Below are 14680 nucleotides of genomic sequence, written 5' to 3' on the forward strand. Positions count from 1 at the left end.
TATGTACCATATATATGTGCATGTATAGCTTCTAGTTCCAGATATTTTGCTTTGACAAGACATTCATTGATTATTTGTATTTATAGATCTTACTCAAAAAGTTTAACTCAGCAAAACAGTTGGATGTGAGGCTGTGTTGACCAAGACTGAACCAAATATACAGGCATGTAGGCAGGACTACTGATGTCTGTGGGATTAATCATGTACTTCAAATTAATGGATACTCATTGCAAACTCATGCATATGGCTGAACTAGTCATTCTGGAAAGTGATTTAAGCTGAAACCCGTTTCTGCACAGGTGCAGGATATGATGATGTGTTTTTGCTGAATTTAAAATCACAACTTTATGTAAAGCAAAATGCTCTCCTCTTTTTTTTTTTTTTAATGGAAAAACATATTTTTCAAATAGAGGGGAAATGCTTACTGAATCTAAAATGCCAGGTTCAACAAAAATTTTCATTTGTTTGGAGCATCCAAGGATTTTAGAATAAAAGCAGAATTATTCTTACAATGTAATTAATGAATATAAAACTAATCATAATGAATATAGAACTAATCCACAATTAAAACCATTAGCCAAAAAAACCATATGAATTTCTGTTTCAGTTTAGCAGAACAGTGTTTTCTGTTATATGCCTTTAAAATGACTACATAAATATGGGACCACTATATGTTCAACATAAAATTTTTATTCCACTCTAAGGACTGACTAAATGGATTTTTTTTTAAGAGAAACTTTATCTTCTGTATTTTAAGCAGAAAAAAATTTGAATTTTGTCTCTGATAATAAAATTTTGTATAGTAATGTGTAATTCATCACTGTCTTAATTTTCTGATGTGGAGACATAACTAAGATAAATAATGCCTAGCCTTTTGATTGTGTTCCCATTTCAGTAGAGATAACAGTTTCATAATGCTGAGTAGATAAACTGGGGATTTACATTGAAAAAGACTCAAGAGAAAGTATTTTTTGACGTGAGGAATTTCCCAAAACGTATTAAAATGCTGGGACTAGTAGAAAGCAGAAAACCACAGAAAAATACAAAATTTGGGCTTGGAGGTACTCTTAAGTGCTTCAAGACTAGCAGGACTAAGACTGGAATAGAGAGCAAAGTCTGTCTTTTGTGCTTTTCTAATTATGTAAATTTTGAATAAGCAAAAAGATCTTTTCATTGGTAAAAGTGATTTCAACTAGAATGCAGTTCAAATGACTTTTTAATAGAGTACTTGAATCCAGGCTATTATTTTCTTTTTTTGAAGAACAGTTTTCAGTAACAATGAGATGTGAAATATGTGCAATTATTTAACCATTGGATAGAATCATGTTCACACTGAAGTCAATTGGAGCTTTGACATTGACATCACTGGGAGTAAAAGCCAACCCTGTATTTTTCAAAATACAGCTTTCAAAGCCAGAATGTCTTTATGTCTTTTTTTTTTTTTTTTTTTTTAAACAATAAAGATGTTTTCTTCTGTACTGCACATCTTAGTCTGCTGAAAAACTGGAGGGGACTTTTAAGGTCCTGATTTTGCAAAGCGCAACAGACAGCTTTGATGTGTATAATATCCTGCCTTTAAATGCTTCACTGTATTATATTGAGCTAGAATTTTGACCATCTAGTGTGCGGTATCAGCAGAATATGGAGACATACCCTTCATACCTCATTTTCCCAAGTTCAGTTTTGGATCAGGTTCAGGGGGTGTGAGGAGGAGGCTTATGGACCAATAGAGAGTTTTCACATTAGGAGGGGATAATGGAATGGAAGATAAACTATGAAAGGCTAGGATGTACTGTTCCTAAAAGGGACCTTGTCTCTCTCTTTTCTGCTACATGTACCTCCCCGTGAGTGTTGAATGAGCTGAGACAAAGTGCATGACCACCCTGGAAGCATCCCTGGGAGAATGTGAGGAGGGAGAAATGGCAGTTCCCTCTGAAATCCCACAGGCAGCACATCTCAGAATCAAACATCAGAAAGAACAAGCTTGTTTCTACCCCAGTGTGGCCACTGGAATCAGCAGCACTTCGTTCAGTGGTTGAGCTGCTTTCAAGTTGAACTTTTTCATGCAAGACCAAATGAAGAGCTGTTTATTTGCTCTCAGCTCAGTGTCTTCACTAAAACCAGAACTTTAAGGTCACCCATTTGCTTTGAAAACTCCTCAGCTGATCTGGAGGGTGTAGGAGGAAAAGAAGCTAGAGCCTTTGGCTTGTAAATTGACTTAAGAGTATTTGCCATCTTAATAACAGAAAATCAGCTTTTGCTGACTAACTTCCTGCTTCCTCCTATTCATAGCAAAAATATATCTAGTTCCTTTAAACTGCACCTTCAGCGTGGAGGGCACCACAGAGTCCCACTGCTATCAGTATCAGGAGAGTGAAAAGAAACAATTCAGTGAGCTGTTGACAATCCTGGCTTTTCTGAGAACCGAGCACATAAACCCCATGTTAGGCAAACAGTACTGAGAATGACATGACTGAGGCTGCCTTACAGATGAGATGGGAAAATGAGCACAAAGAGATTTTTCAGAAAAGTTTAATGAAGGTAAGGCTGAAATTGTGTGAAATAATAAGGATATGCTTGGGAAATTAAAGCCTCATTATGCTGAAACTTAGCCTTCGAGCTAGCAGTCACGTCTACTCTGGTCAAAATGTAAGTAAAGTAAACAGAAATTGCTGAATAATTAAGAGGAGACACCCTACCAGTTGTTGGTTTTTGCTTCATGGAGCTGATGTCAAACTACAGAAACTGTACTGGGTCTAGCCCACTCTGACCTCTATGTGTTAGTTTGTCTGAAGTCAACCCATAAGATCTGGACTAATGGTGCAAGACTCAGTGAGAACTGCATCAGCAGGTTCATGGTGAGTCTGCATCCTCAGGCACTCTTTCCATAGGTCACCTCCTTCCCTGTCTGCTTCTCTGGCCACAGCAACTGTAGGAACAACAGGTTGAGCCTGGGTGTATTTTTAAGGTTTTGCCTTTGTATCTCCTTGCCTCTCAGCAGTAATAAGAGGGCTGCAGTGAAGAAACTAGGGCAGAAGGATCTAAGGGGCTTTAGTCTTCCATGGTGCTACCTGTCATGCCCCCGATCCACCTAAGTGCCTCACTCTCTGCTGCACTGCTAGGGCTGAACAGCACCATTAGGGCTCAAGGCCCTAGTATGGCATTTTCATTATGTAGTATATTTAACATAGTGTTAATTACTCATTGTACTGCTACAGCTTTACTTTTAGCAGGCATCATTTTGCTTCTTGAACTTTTTCAGGAATCATTTTGTCTGTTCTACTTGCCATCATTTTTGACCTGCTCGTTGCAGAAGGTTAGGAAAAAGGGGAGGAAGAGGGGGAGGATAATAAGATGCTATTACATGACATGTCTATTACAGTAATTCATTTCACGTGGCACAGAACTGTTGCCAGTGATAAATGCATGTTCCTGGTACAATTATGAGATGTACCTTGAGTTTTTCAACAATAAAACTGTCAAAAGGTTGCAATAGACACAAGCACAAATGTGAATCTGGCCCTTAAAAAGATGAAATAGCTCACAAATAAGGTTTTAAAAAAATGGTACTGTTTTCAGAGATACACTTTTATACCCATTAAAAGTGTACGTTGTTTCTGCTCTACAATCACGAATGTAATGCATTTTTTCTCATCCCACTCATTTGCTTGGCTAATTGATATGTTTCAAATACATTTCTATGGAGGTTAGAGCAATGATGTAATAATAGAAGTCTTAGCACAAAATCAGCATGTATTTCCATATATATAGGTGGAAGTCAGAGCAGTTACGTGCCTTTCAAAAAGCCTGTAAGGTTTTGTGTGTTCGATATCAAAAGCAGGTTAACCCAAGGAAGTAAGTAACCCTAAAGGCAGGTAAGTTGATCCAAAGGAGAACATGTCATCTTGGAAAGCAGAGGCACTTTGGGGAGTGGTTCTTTCTTGATTATTTTCTGAAAATTTTTGCAGCTATAAAAGACAAGCAGAGGAAGATCTCAGCCAAAGAAGCTAAAACAAATGAGAAATAAAAAAACAAGACACAAGCAAGAATTGGTACTGTGGCTCTGAGAAAAGCTTACACAAAAGGCACTTTCAGCTAAATGCTGAATTTAAAGACTGAAAAAGATTATCTAGAGAGGTTGATTTCACATCAACAAGCCCTGTTTAATGATAAGCAGTTAACAATAATCTCCAGTGGAATCAGCACGATAGGAGACGGCTCAATATTTTATGTTAAAAACGTTGTCACTGGCCAAGATTAAGGAAACATGCACTTTAAAATATTCCTCCCATAGTTACCACCAAGGGTAGATGTTATTTCTGCTTAAGATAAACACTAGTTGATTGTTACAGCTAAATGTGAAGGGTTTGAGAAGCAGTAAAAGATCAAGACTTCCTTAGTACCTCATTGTGACTGGTTTAGGCTGGCAGGCCAAGAGCCTTGGTTAGGATTTCACCCAGTGTGCTCAGCAGCTGCAGATTTTTCCCTTTAGGTTTAAAACCAATTAAGCCATAAACTGTACCATGTATCCAGAGTACTTGTACCATATTGAAATATATGAACTGCTTAGGGGAGCTCTTGCTTGAACTAAGATTAGCTCACAGAATTCAGTAGCAGATAAATGGTTGACTCAGGAATTCTTTTGTTCTTTTTAAATCTCCGTATTGTTGAGCATATTTTTCAGTAACTCATAGTTCAGCCTGGGAAAAATAGTCAGATGAATAAAAAACTAAAGACAAAATATCAGGATCATGGTTCATAAAAGCTCTCTCTGCATCTGTCTTTACATAATTCATTCTTCTGTGACCTTGCTTAATACAAAAATTTCAAAGGCATGGATCAGGTTTGCATTTTACTGTTTTTGTGTGCACAATAAATGAAAATGGGCAAATATTTAATTGATATAGCTGCATGGAATTTTTATGGAGGCTAAATAATCAAAATTATGCATATAGTAAATGGGAAAATGGTTATATTTTTAAAATTAGATGTGCAATTCCAATTTCAATTTTAAAAGCATTTCACTTGTGTTCAGCATTTCTACTTTGTAATCGAGTATAAAACAGTGCTACAGATTTTAAAATGTCTAAGTGATTTTTTTTAAGTTATAAAAGAACAGACTTCTACTACTGGCTTCCTACACATGTTAAACTTGCAGCTTCTTATACAAAAGCTACATTTGAAAAATTGAAGTAAGCAATGAGATTTGCTAAAACCAAGGCATTAAGGGAAATGCATAATGAAAACTGGCTCTACAAACTTAAGCAAGTCAAGTGCAGGCATGTATAGACAAGTGGATAAACTCGAATAAACAGAGCTGACTCACTTTCAGTTGGGCAGTATTGAGTTTGTCTTCCTGGTAAGTAGGTATATTCACTTACTCTACATTGTGCTAGCAACTTCTATTTTATATATTAGAGTTGGTGGCAGAAGAATTGTATCCATTGGTCTGAAAGCACACCAGGACTGGGACTTCCATGTGTCCTCACAGTAATGATTTAATTAAGGTACTATCCAGTCCCATTTTAGCCAAGCTAGAGAGATTCGAACAACTGAGACAAAGCAGTGCAATGCGCTACTTCAAAAGAGCCTGGTTCCTACAATGTGTGTCAGACTTGCTAAGTTTAATTGTCTGCTAGATAGATGCCTGTGTCTGAGCTAGTTGTAGAGGATCCTTCAGTCAACATGGTGAAAAAAACAACAAATCACATCATAAAAAATGCAACTAATGCAGTAAGGTGGATAGAAACAATGAATATAATTAATTTAAGTAGTAGGATATTATACATAGGAAATGTTAAAACATAACCTGAAGTGAAAGATGAACTTACAGGAAAAACTGACTCCATTTACTGTAAATTAAATCAGTAATTGAAGCCCAGTCAGGGAGTTGGTCAGAACTTGAATGCAAAAAAGCAACCATCAAACTAAGGGAGCCTCAGCAGGAATTCTGGGGTTTTTTTCAAAAATCTTTGTCACTTTTGTTAGATGGGAAGCTGTATATCCCAATCAAGATATGTTTGGAGATAGACGCTGTCTGTTCTCACAGATGACAATCATCTGGTAGCAGATAATTGCTGCAAAGTTCATAAACTGATTCTTCCTTTTAACCTGATTTAAACCCAGACTCTTTTTTTCCACACCATTATGTAAGATATTAGCTTTTGTTCACTTAATTAGTATGTATTTAGGGTTTGACCATTTCCTGATGACATTACTCAAGAAGAGAGATGGAGCAGTGCTTTTGGCTAAAACTAGTGTAACTCCTGTAGTACTCTGGGGTAAAGATGCAGTCTCTGAGCAAGGCTCTGGTTTGCTTTATTTATGAATAATGTAATTTCTTTGAGACTCTTTGATGCCCTGGTTGGGAAGATGTTGTCTGATACAGAAAATCCTTTACATTGTCTAAATCGTTTCAGTTTGTAATCTCTTACATCATAAAAACAGAAGTAGTATTTAAGCACTATATAGTGGCAAACATAATGTAGTGCAATGATTTCTTTACAGCAAAGTAAAGTGGTAATAAGTTATGAACAAGATAGCTGCAGGGAAAATAAAAAAGAAAAAAATATTGTAGAAATGTAAAAAAAATTTTAAAAGTGTTCATGATTTTGAATAAAGGCATTGGACTGAATTGGATTAATATGCAGTTTTAATTTGGTACAGGAAAAGGACACCAAACTGCTGAGTACTTAGTGAAGGAAGATATTGAGAGAGAAGCATGGAAGTGGAACAGTGTAGTGTCACTCATCTGGAAATAACATAAAAACTATTGTCTTTGACAAGCAAAAAGCAGCTTTAGACTGCACATATTTCAAACCATTATTAAAAGCGTGGTAGGCAAGTGGCAGAATAGAAATGAAACAATTATTACCTACTATGGGGCGTCAGAATATTGGGTGTGACAACATACAACAGTTATGTATACTTATACAGCCACAATGTTGCCCTTTAATAAGTCTAACTTTAATCACTACGTTGCTGAAGAAAAAATGTTGGGCTAAAAAAGGTATTTCTGGAGTTCTGGAAGATAATGAAAGCAACAGTATTAAGTAATGCAAATTTACTGAGTACAGAGCTTGCAAGATAAACTGAATGATTGCTTTTTTGATAAAATTGCAAGACTATCAGATGAATTCAGACCAGTAGCTATCATTTATTTGGATTTTAATAAAGCATTTGACAGCAACTTTCCAAATTAATTCAAATTGGCCAGGGAACAAACATGTTCACATAAAGGGAAGTTGTCTGAAGAACTGTTAGCAGAAGATAATGAGAAGTGGGAATCTATAAGACCTTGAGATATGTAGTGAATGTCTGGGTTTGCCCAAGTTTCATTATCTTCATTAATGAGTTCTCAGAAAGGAAGAAAAAAGCAGCCTCTTAATGAAATGTACAGTGTGACAGACTTGTTAACAACAGTAACAACGGGGAAAATTTATGAGACCCTACCCAAAGAATTTTTTTAAGGACAGCAGTAAGATTCACCACAAAATGCAGGCAAATTCTTGGAAAAAATCATTCAAGATCTCAGTTACTCCATAGAATGGGGAAATCTCGATAGTATCTGTGGAAAATAGTCTAGAGGAACTGACAGTGCGAAGCAAGTACAAGTTTGCAATGAGTTATAGTAGCAAAATGAGCAAGTACTACTTTAGGATCACACTGTAAAGCATAATGTCACCAAGCAAAGAACCTTTGCCTACCAATTTTGGTTTGACTACAATTGGTAGTTTGTCATTCTCAGAAAGAATTTAAGAAATAGGAATGAATTCAAGATGAGAAAAAAACCCAGGGTTTAAAGAGATTGTAGTTGATTGCTCTAATTAGATGAATCAAATTGTTAATGAAATTCAGTCCTTGGCAAAGAGATTATGAAAAGAAAAAGTGTCTATGTAAACTGAATAGGTATAAGAAAACTGAGAAAATCTTAAATTAAAGAGCAATCACTAAACCAGTCTATGAGTAACCTAAATGCATTAAAGGAGAGGAAGTTTCTCTGGTTGTATCTGAAGATAAGAAGAGTCCTAATACCCATAAGAAGAGTATTTACAATATTATGCTGAGGTACTTTGATCATTTATGTGTTTAATATTTGGATCCTTACATAAGTTAAAGTAATATAGGCCTTTAGAGGTAATAGGAAGAGCAAAGAAGAAGTGCCCTTAGTGCTTAGCTATCCCAAATTTCGTAGAATGAACATGGTGAATCCTCCAGTAAGAACAATGGGATGAAGTTAAAAAAAGGAATGCCAGACCCAGGTGAGTGCTCTGCAAATACCCTCTCAGTGCTTCCACTGCCTCTCCAGTCTAGAAAACATTACAAAGAGTGAACCGAAATCAATAGTGGGCCAGATTTACTGCCCAGTCACATCATTAAATTTCTCCAGCTGCTGTCAGTTTGTGTCTTTAAAAGGTGTTTCAAGAACATCAAACACCTTCTCTTGTTAGCTAAGAGGTGTGTAGATTGACATCTGCCTCTGTACATGGGTTGTACCTACCTGCCAACAGCACAGTTGCAAAGACCATGCTGTCCTTACTGGGAATTGCAAAAAGCACAGGGAATGGGAGGGTCTGGACTTGCTGTTCCCGCTACCAGAGCCTGAAATCAGCCCATGGTCAATCTTAGCCTAGTGATTGCCAGAAGGGATAGCTTCGGGGTAAGTATCAATAAGAATATATAAAGCTTATAATTTAATTTTAATTTATTCTTATCTTTGCATTTTTCTTTGTGTGTGATTGTGGCTATACCTTGAAACACTCTTACATGACTCTGATTTCTAACCCTCAGACTCTCCCAGGAACAAATTACAGCAGTACTCAGAAACTCAGCCCATTGGTAATTGAAAGCACTTTGAACATCTTAAAAATGAGATCTTGATGCATAGATAAATCTGGTGACACATTACAATATTGCCTTCTGAAAGTGTGCAAAATATTCTTGGCTTGCTGCGTATTACATAACATAGCCATTAAATGCAGATTATCTTTCAAAGCAGAGGCAGAGATTAATGAGTCAAACAAAAATGATGAATTAAATGAGCCTGATCAGACACACTTGCAAAATTAGCTAGCAAAGAGTTCTATAGAAACAAGAAATATTAGAGCTAGATTGCTCAAACACAATTTTAAGAAGACTGGCAATGCATATAAACATACATTATAACATTTTAGTATTCATATTATATTCTTTTAATTTTCCTGTCAAATGCATAATGCAAAGACATTGCAGGCATTATTCTGCAAACAGTACCTTAGGCAAGAAAAAGGGTGACTGCCTTCTTCTAAATCAAGTACTGAGACTCTGGTGGATTCTGACTTTGCACTGGCTCTTTCTCCAGTGGGGTTGGAGACTTCAGTGGGACTCTGTGTGAATCCAGAAAAGTCTTCCCTTGCAGTCAGGCCAGATCAGAGCTATAAATCAAAGCCACTGATTTGCTCTGTGTCTTTAGGCAAATCATTTATCCCTAGCACAATGCAAGTGATTTAGCCTTTGCATAATAATACTTTTTCCCCAAGGGATATTGGGAGGTCTGAGTATTGTAAAGTGGGGAAAAGTTTGGAGATCCTTCAGTAGAAGCTGTTTTGTGAATTCAAATTTGTATTGCTTTGACATGCTGTGATGGGCAGGAAGATAATGACTTGCTACATACCATTTGTAATGCTATTTCCTTCTCATATCTGCCAAGATTTCATTGTGTGTTGGCAAGGCTGTCACTGATGCATTTGTTATCCAGCTGTCACTAATATTGGCCCTGTTAACAGAAGGTTAACACTTCCCCAACCTCTTTATGTTCATGCAAAGTGTTCTACAAAAGGACACAGTACAACAGGGACACAACTGATCTTTGAAGCATCTTATAGGATGCTCTATGAGATGCTCTTCTACCTCCCCTCTATAATTGGCTTGTCAGCCCAGGGAGTGCACTGTTCAAAGGTGGCTGAGAGCTCCTTTCTCTGCCTCAGGTACAAACGGCTCTGTTGTCCCAGTCTTACTGATTAACACAAGTTAAGCAGCAATTTGAACTCATCTGTAGTTGTTCTGTTTCAAAACTAAAGAAGAGTTTTTGGCCTGAAATCTTAGGGGGTCTTCTCCAAATCTATCAGTAGGTTGAATAAAAATCATAGTTCTGCTTACCAGCTTTGTACAGCCTTCTTGTGGACAATCCTGGCTGCTAAAAACAGTACCTCTGCAAAAATTTACAAAGTATATTTTCAGTGGGGACTGCCAAGATGCCTTGCTGACATTACTTTAATTACCATATCATCTGATAAATGACTGCATAGCTTAGAGAGATTCCTTTGGTGAAGCAGACACTGACTCCACCAGACTGAATACAACCTCTTTACTTAATTTATGTAAATCTTTGAAATCAGTTATATCCCCAGCATATGTTTCTGGAACTCCATCCATCACCACCATGATGTCTTTATCAGCTGATCTTAATACTGCTGTTTCTAACTTGAAAGTTAAAAGATGTGAAAATTGAGGAGTAGATGAATGCTGCTACTCTGGAAATTTCTTATCTCCAGATGGAGTGGGGCCTGACAGGTATGTGGTGAGTGAATTGAACAACATCCTGTGTTTTTAATTACATACTCCATATTTATTTTTGTAATATTTCCATATTAGTATTGATGTTTCAAAATATTGTTGTAAAAGAACTGTGATTTAAAACACTGTCCAGAGCTTGAATCGGGAGTAATATATTTTCTGAAAACGGGCAGTAGAAATCACTGGAGAAAATGAAAATAATTCAGATACTTGATCACTGGCAGAGGCATTGGCCTTGGACAATGTAACTCCAGCAAAATAGGAATGTATAAGATCTATGTGTGGTTGTGCTGACTGAGGCACTGTTAACTTGAATGGTCGACCTTCTCAGATACCTTTTAATGTGAGAGATTTTCATCATGCTTTACAAAGAAGATGGAGAGGATGCTGAGCAATGTCTTTGGGAGAGTCAAAACGGGCTAGACATGGAAAAAGCACTGCCACTGAAATTTACATCTGCTGGCAGAGGCCTAGAAAAGGAGGGTTTACCTGTAGGCAGTCTGTGTTGGGGGGGAGCTTATGCCCATTATTCTCAGAGAGGCACAGGGCACCAACTGTGACTGAAGATGAAACTGAAAAGCAGCTGCTTTAGGACTGCTCTCCCTGAGGCCTCTGCCACCTCTCTGCTCCCAGCAGTTCCTGCCATCAGTTTGTGCCGGTGACTGATGAGCCACTGTCTGGATGTGCAACCGACAGAATGATGTCTTTCACTGACACAGGGTGATGTGGGGAGGTGGGCTCTCAGCCAGTTCTGTGGTCTTGCTTCCTGGTCTCAGGGCTGGACACCCCTAGAATTTGCCAAATATGTCAATGAAAAAGGTATCTGAGGTCTATTTCTGCAGTGGAAATACCAGTTAACTTTGTCAAAAAGTTAGTATTAGCTAAGTTGAACCAGAAAAACACTTCATCTGTTACTCACACAATTTTTGGCACTGTTGATTCCCAGTCGATTGGTCCCCACAGCAAACTGAGAGACCAGTATCATTGAGGAAGATACCTACCAAATCTTTGCTCATTTTCTCTTGAGAAAAATAGAAACAAAGAATCCAAAGGCAGAGCACCTCTTCTAGAGTCGGGGTGATCTGTTTCAAGACAGAGTTTTTTGACAAAGCAGCAATAATTTCAGTGGTTAGAGATCTCATGGGAAGAGCAGTACTGTTGATCAGAGAAACACTTCAAAGCACTATTAGAATTATGATAATTCCTTCATTTAAAAGCTCTTTTTGGCTTACTATCAAAGCGTATTCTTGCACTGTAGCCACACAAGTGTTATTATAGATAGCTTTAAGCTAACTATGTTGCTTTCACAACAGGACAAATAAGCAACTACTTTTGTGCATTCTGCCTCAGAACTGAGGATCTTCAGACTGCTCACAGGCAGTTCTCACATGATGTTTACAATTATTTAGCTCATATTTCTAGTCTGATCTGGTCAACAGCAAGTTAAATATGACTCAACAGTGTCTTGGCAGCCAGGAGGGCCAACCGTGTGCTGGGAGGCAAGGTAGAGCGGTAGAGGGAGGGGATTGTCCCATTCTGCTCTACACTGGTGCAGCTTCGCCTTGAATATTGTGTGCAGTTCTAGGCACCACAATATAAGAAAGATATGATGCTCTTAGAGAGTGTCCAAGGGAAGGCAATGAAGATAGTGAAGGGCCTTGAGGGGAAGCCGTATGAGGAGTGGCTGAGGTCACTTCGTCTGTTCAGCCTGGAGGAGACTGAGGGGAAACCTCATTGCAGTTATAACTTCCTTGTGAGGGGAAGAGGAGGGGTAGGCACTGATCTCTTCTTTCTGGTGACCACTGACAGAACCTGAGGGAATGGTCTGAAGTTGTGCCAGGGGAGGTTTAGATTAGATATTAGAAAAAGGTGCTTCACCAAGGGGGTGGTTGGACACTGGAACAGGATCCCCAGGGAAGTGGTCACAGCACCAAAGCTGACAGAGTTCAAAAAGCATTTGGATGATACTCTCAGGCACATGGTGTGACTCTTGTGGATGCTCCTGTGCAGGGTCAGGAGTTGGATTTGATGATCCTCACGGGTCCCTTCCAACTCAGCATATTCTGTGATTCTATGAACTTCATACTATGGTAATTTTCAAGTTTGTAATTGAATCTTTCTTGTTCCAGAGTCTCTGTGGAAGACTTGTGGCTAGAAATTGCTAATTGCTAATTTCTAATTATGCCAAGGGTGTGGGTTCAGTCCCTGTATGGGCCATTCACTCAAGAGCAGGACTTGAAGATACTTGTGAGTCCCTTCCAACTCAGAATATTCTGTGATTCTGAAATTACTCTCTTTGAGGACTCACATGCTAATATTATTATTTCAGTGAACTCCACTTCTGTTTAAGGCCAAATTCAAAGATATTTTCATCTTGGGGCTAATCTTCTAGGACACTTTTTCACCTTTTGTGAAGGGCAGAAAAGCCCTAGTCCACATTTTCGTTTTGAAAGACCAACTGAGCCCACTGGATGTTTATAGCCTACACCAACTAACACCCTTGAAGGCCATGGGTTCAAGTTCAACCTACTCAAAGAACAGTAGATGTCATCATGGATGATGACTTATTGCATCTTGAAATAATGGTGATATTGGGACTATAGTCATTAAAATGTTCCCGGTGACTGGCATTACCAGACAGAACTGATTTACCAAAAGAATGTTATCTGTCTCCAAGAGTAATATTTTAGAATATTTAATCATGAGCAACACAGACAGCAATTGTCTTCTAAGCCAAGATGGCAAAGTAAAAGTTAATACAGTCATTTTTCTTACATTGTAAGCAGGCACATTTAGCAAAGGAAGACTGCCATTTTCTATCAAATAATTTTGATCAAGAATAATGGCTTTCCTTCAAACTCCCATTTTTCTTTGGAACTCCACACTTTCTTTAAAAGGAAAGGTTTTAATTATATTCTTCTTCCCTAGAGAAGGACTTTTATGAAAAGAAATCTCGAGCCCTTCAGCACTTCAGCATTATACTTTTACTTCCTATTATTAGTGTAATTAAACAAGTTGATTTCACAGAGCCTATGGACACATTTTTATTATACATTTCAGGCACTCCAAGAGCAAATCTTGCAGAGCTCCTTCCACAGGATCCTCAATGTGTTCTCTCTTCTTTCTTTGTCCATATAATTCTGGGACTCTAAGAGAACACTTTTCAAAAGGACTGCTCTCTGCTTGCATTTTGTTGGGCAAAAAAGTCATGATATTCAAAAGAACTTGTTAGGCATTGTCCTACTTCTTTTCCCCTGAAATTAATTGTAAATTTCTCTTTATTTCCTGGAAGGAGAGTTACAGAAAACTACCACCATCTAACTTCATGAATTCTGAGCAGCTCGCACAATAGATATTTATTAAACCATCAGTCCTAACAATGAATTGCAGTCAAAATAAGTGGTAGGTTTAAAAGATAACATTTTTTTATTACTAGAGATTTAATCAATCAAAGAAAACAGTCAGGCAAAATAATGAGTGATTGAAATACTGCACATGAATCATATTAATAGTCTAATTAAGCTAAAAGTAAGCCTTTGTCAAGCTTGTCTGCAACAAAATGCTACCATGCTGAAACTCAAGAATGAAACTACACACTCTTCATGATATGGTGCAGAAGAAAGCAAATGAGATAAATTATGGCCTGAAGTGCCAAAGGAAGGCACTTGGCAGATAAACGTACCTATGTATGGTCAAAATACAGCACTGCAGATTTTTTTTCCATTGCATTAACAATGGATACCATTGGAGAGAAGGGTGTCAGCCGGTACAATCAGATTTTAGGGATCAGCTACTTAAGGAGAGACAAAATTTTTGCTGCAGTGTGCCACATTTTGAGTGATCTGAGTCCTGACAGGAGAGTGCATAAGCACAGTCCGCAGCAGTGGCAATATATTCCACTACTGATAGGATAATTGAGGGAAAGGAAGTAAAGTGTTTCAAAAGTTCAGGTGGAAGTATGAATGCATTATAAATACTTAACATCATGTTTTCCTAATGAAATAAATTATTTTGGCATACAAGTGGTAAAAAGCACTTGAACCAAAGGAAAGTGAAGGTTGCATTCTGGCTCATGAAAAGATTGCTGTCCATATGTTTTGTCCCCTCTACATTGCAGAAAATTACT

This window comes from Empidonax traillii, unplaced genomic scaffold (assembly GCF_003031625.1).
Source record: "Empidonax traillii isolate 1590-97213 ecotype Southwest subspecies unplaced genomic scaffold, ASM303162v1 scaffold252:size1141739, whole genome shotgun sequence".
Lineage (NCBI taxonomy): Eukaryota > Metazoa > Chordata > Aves > Passeriformes > Tyrannidae > Empidonax > Empidonax traillii.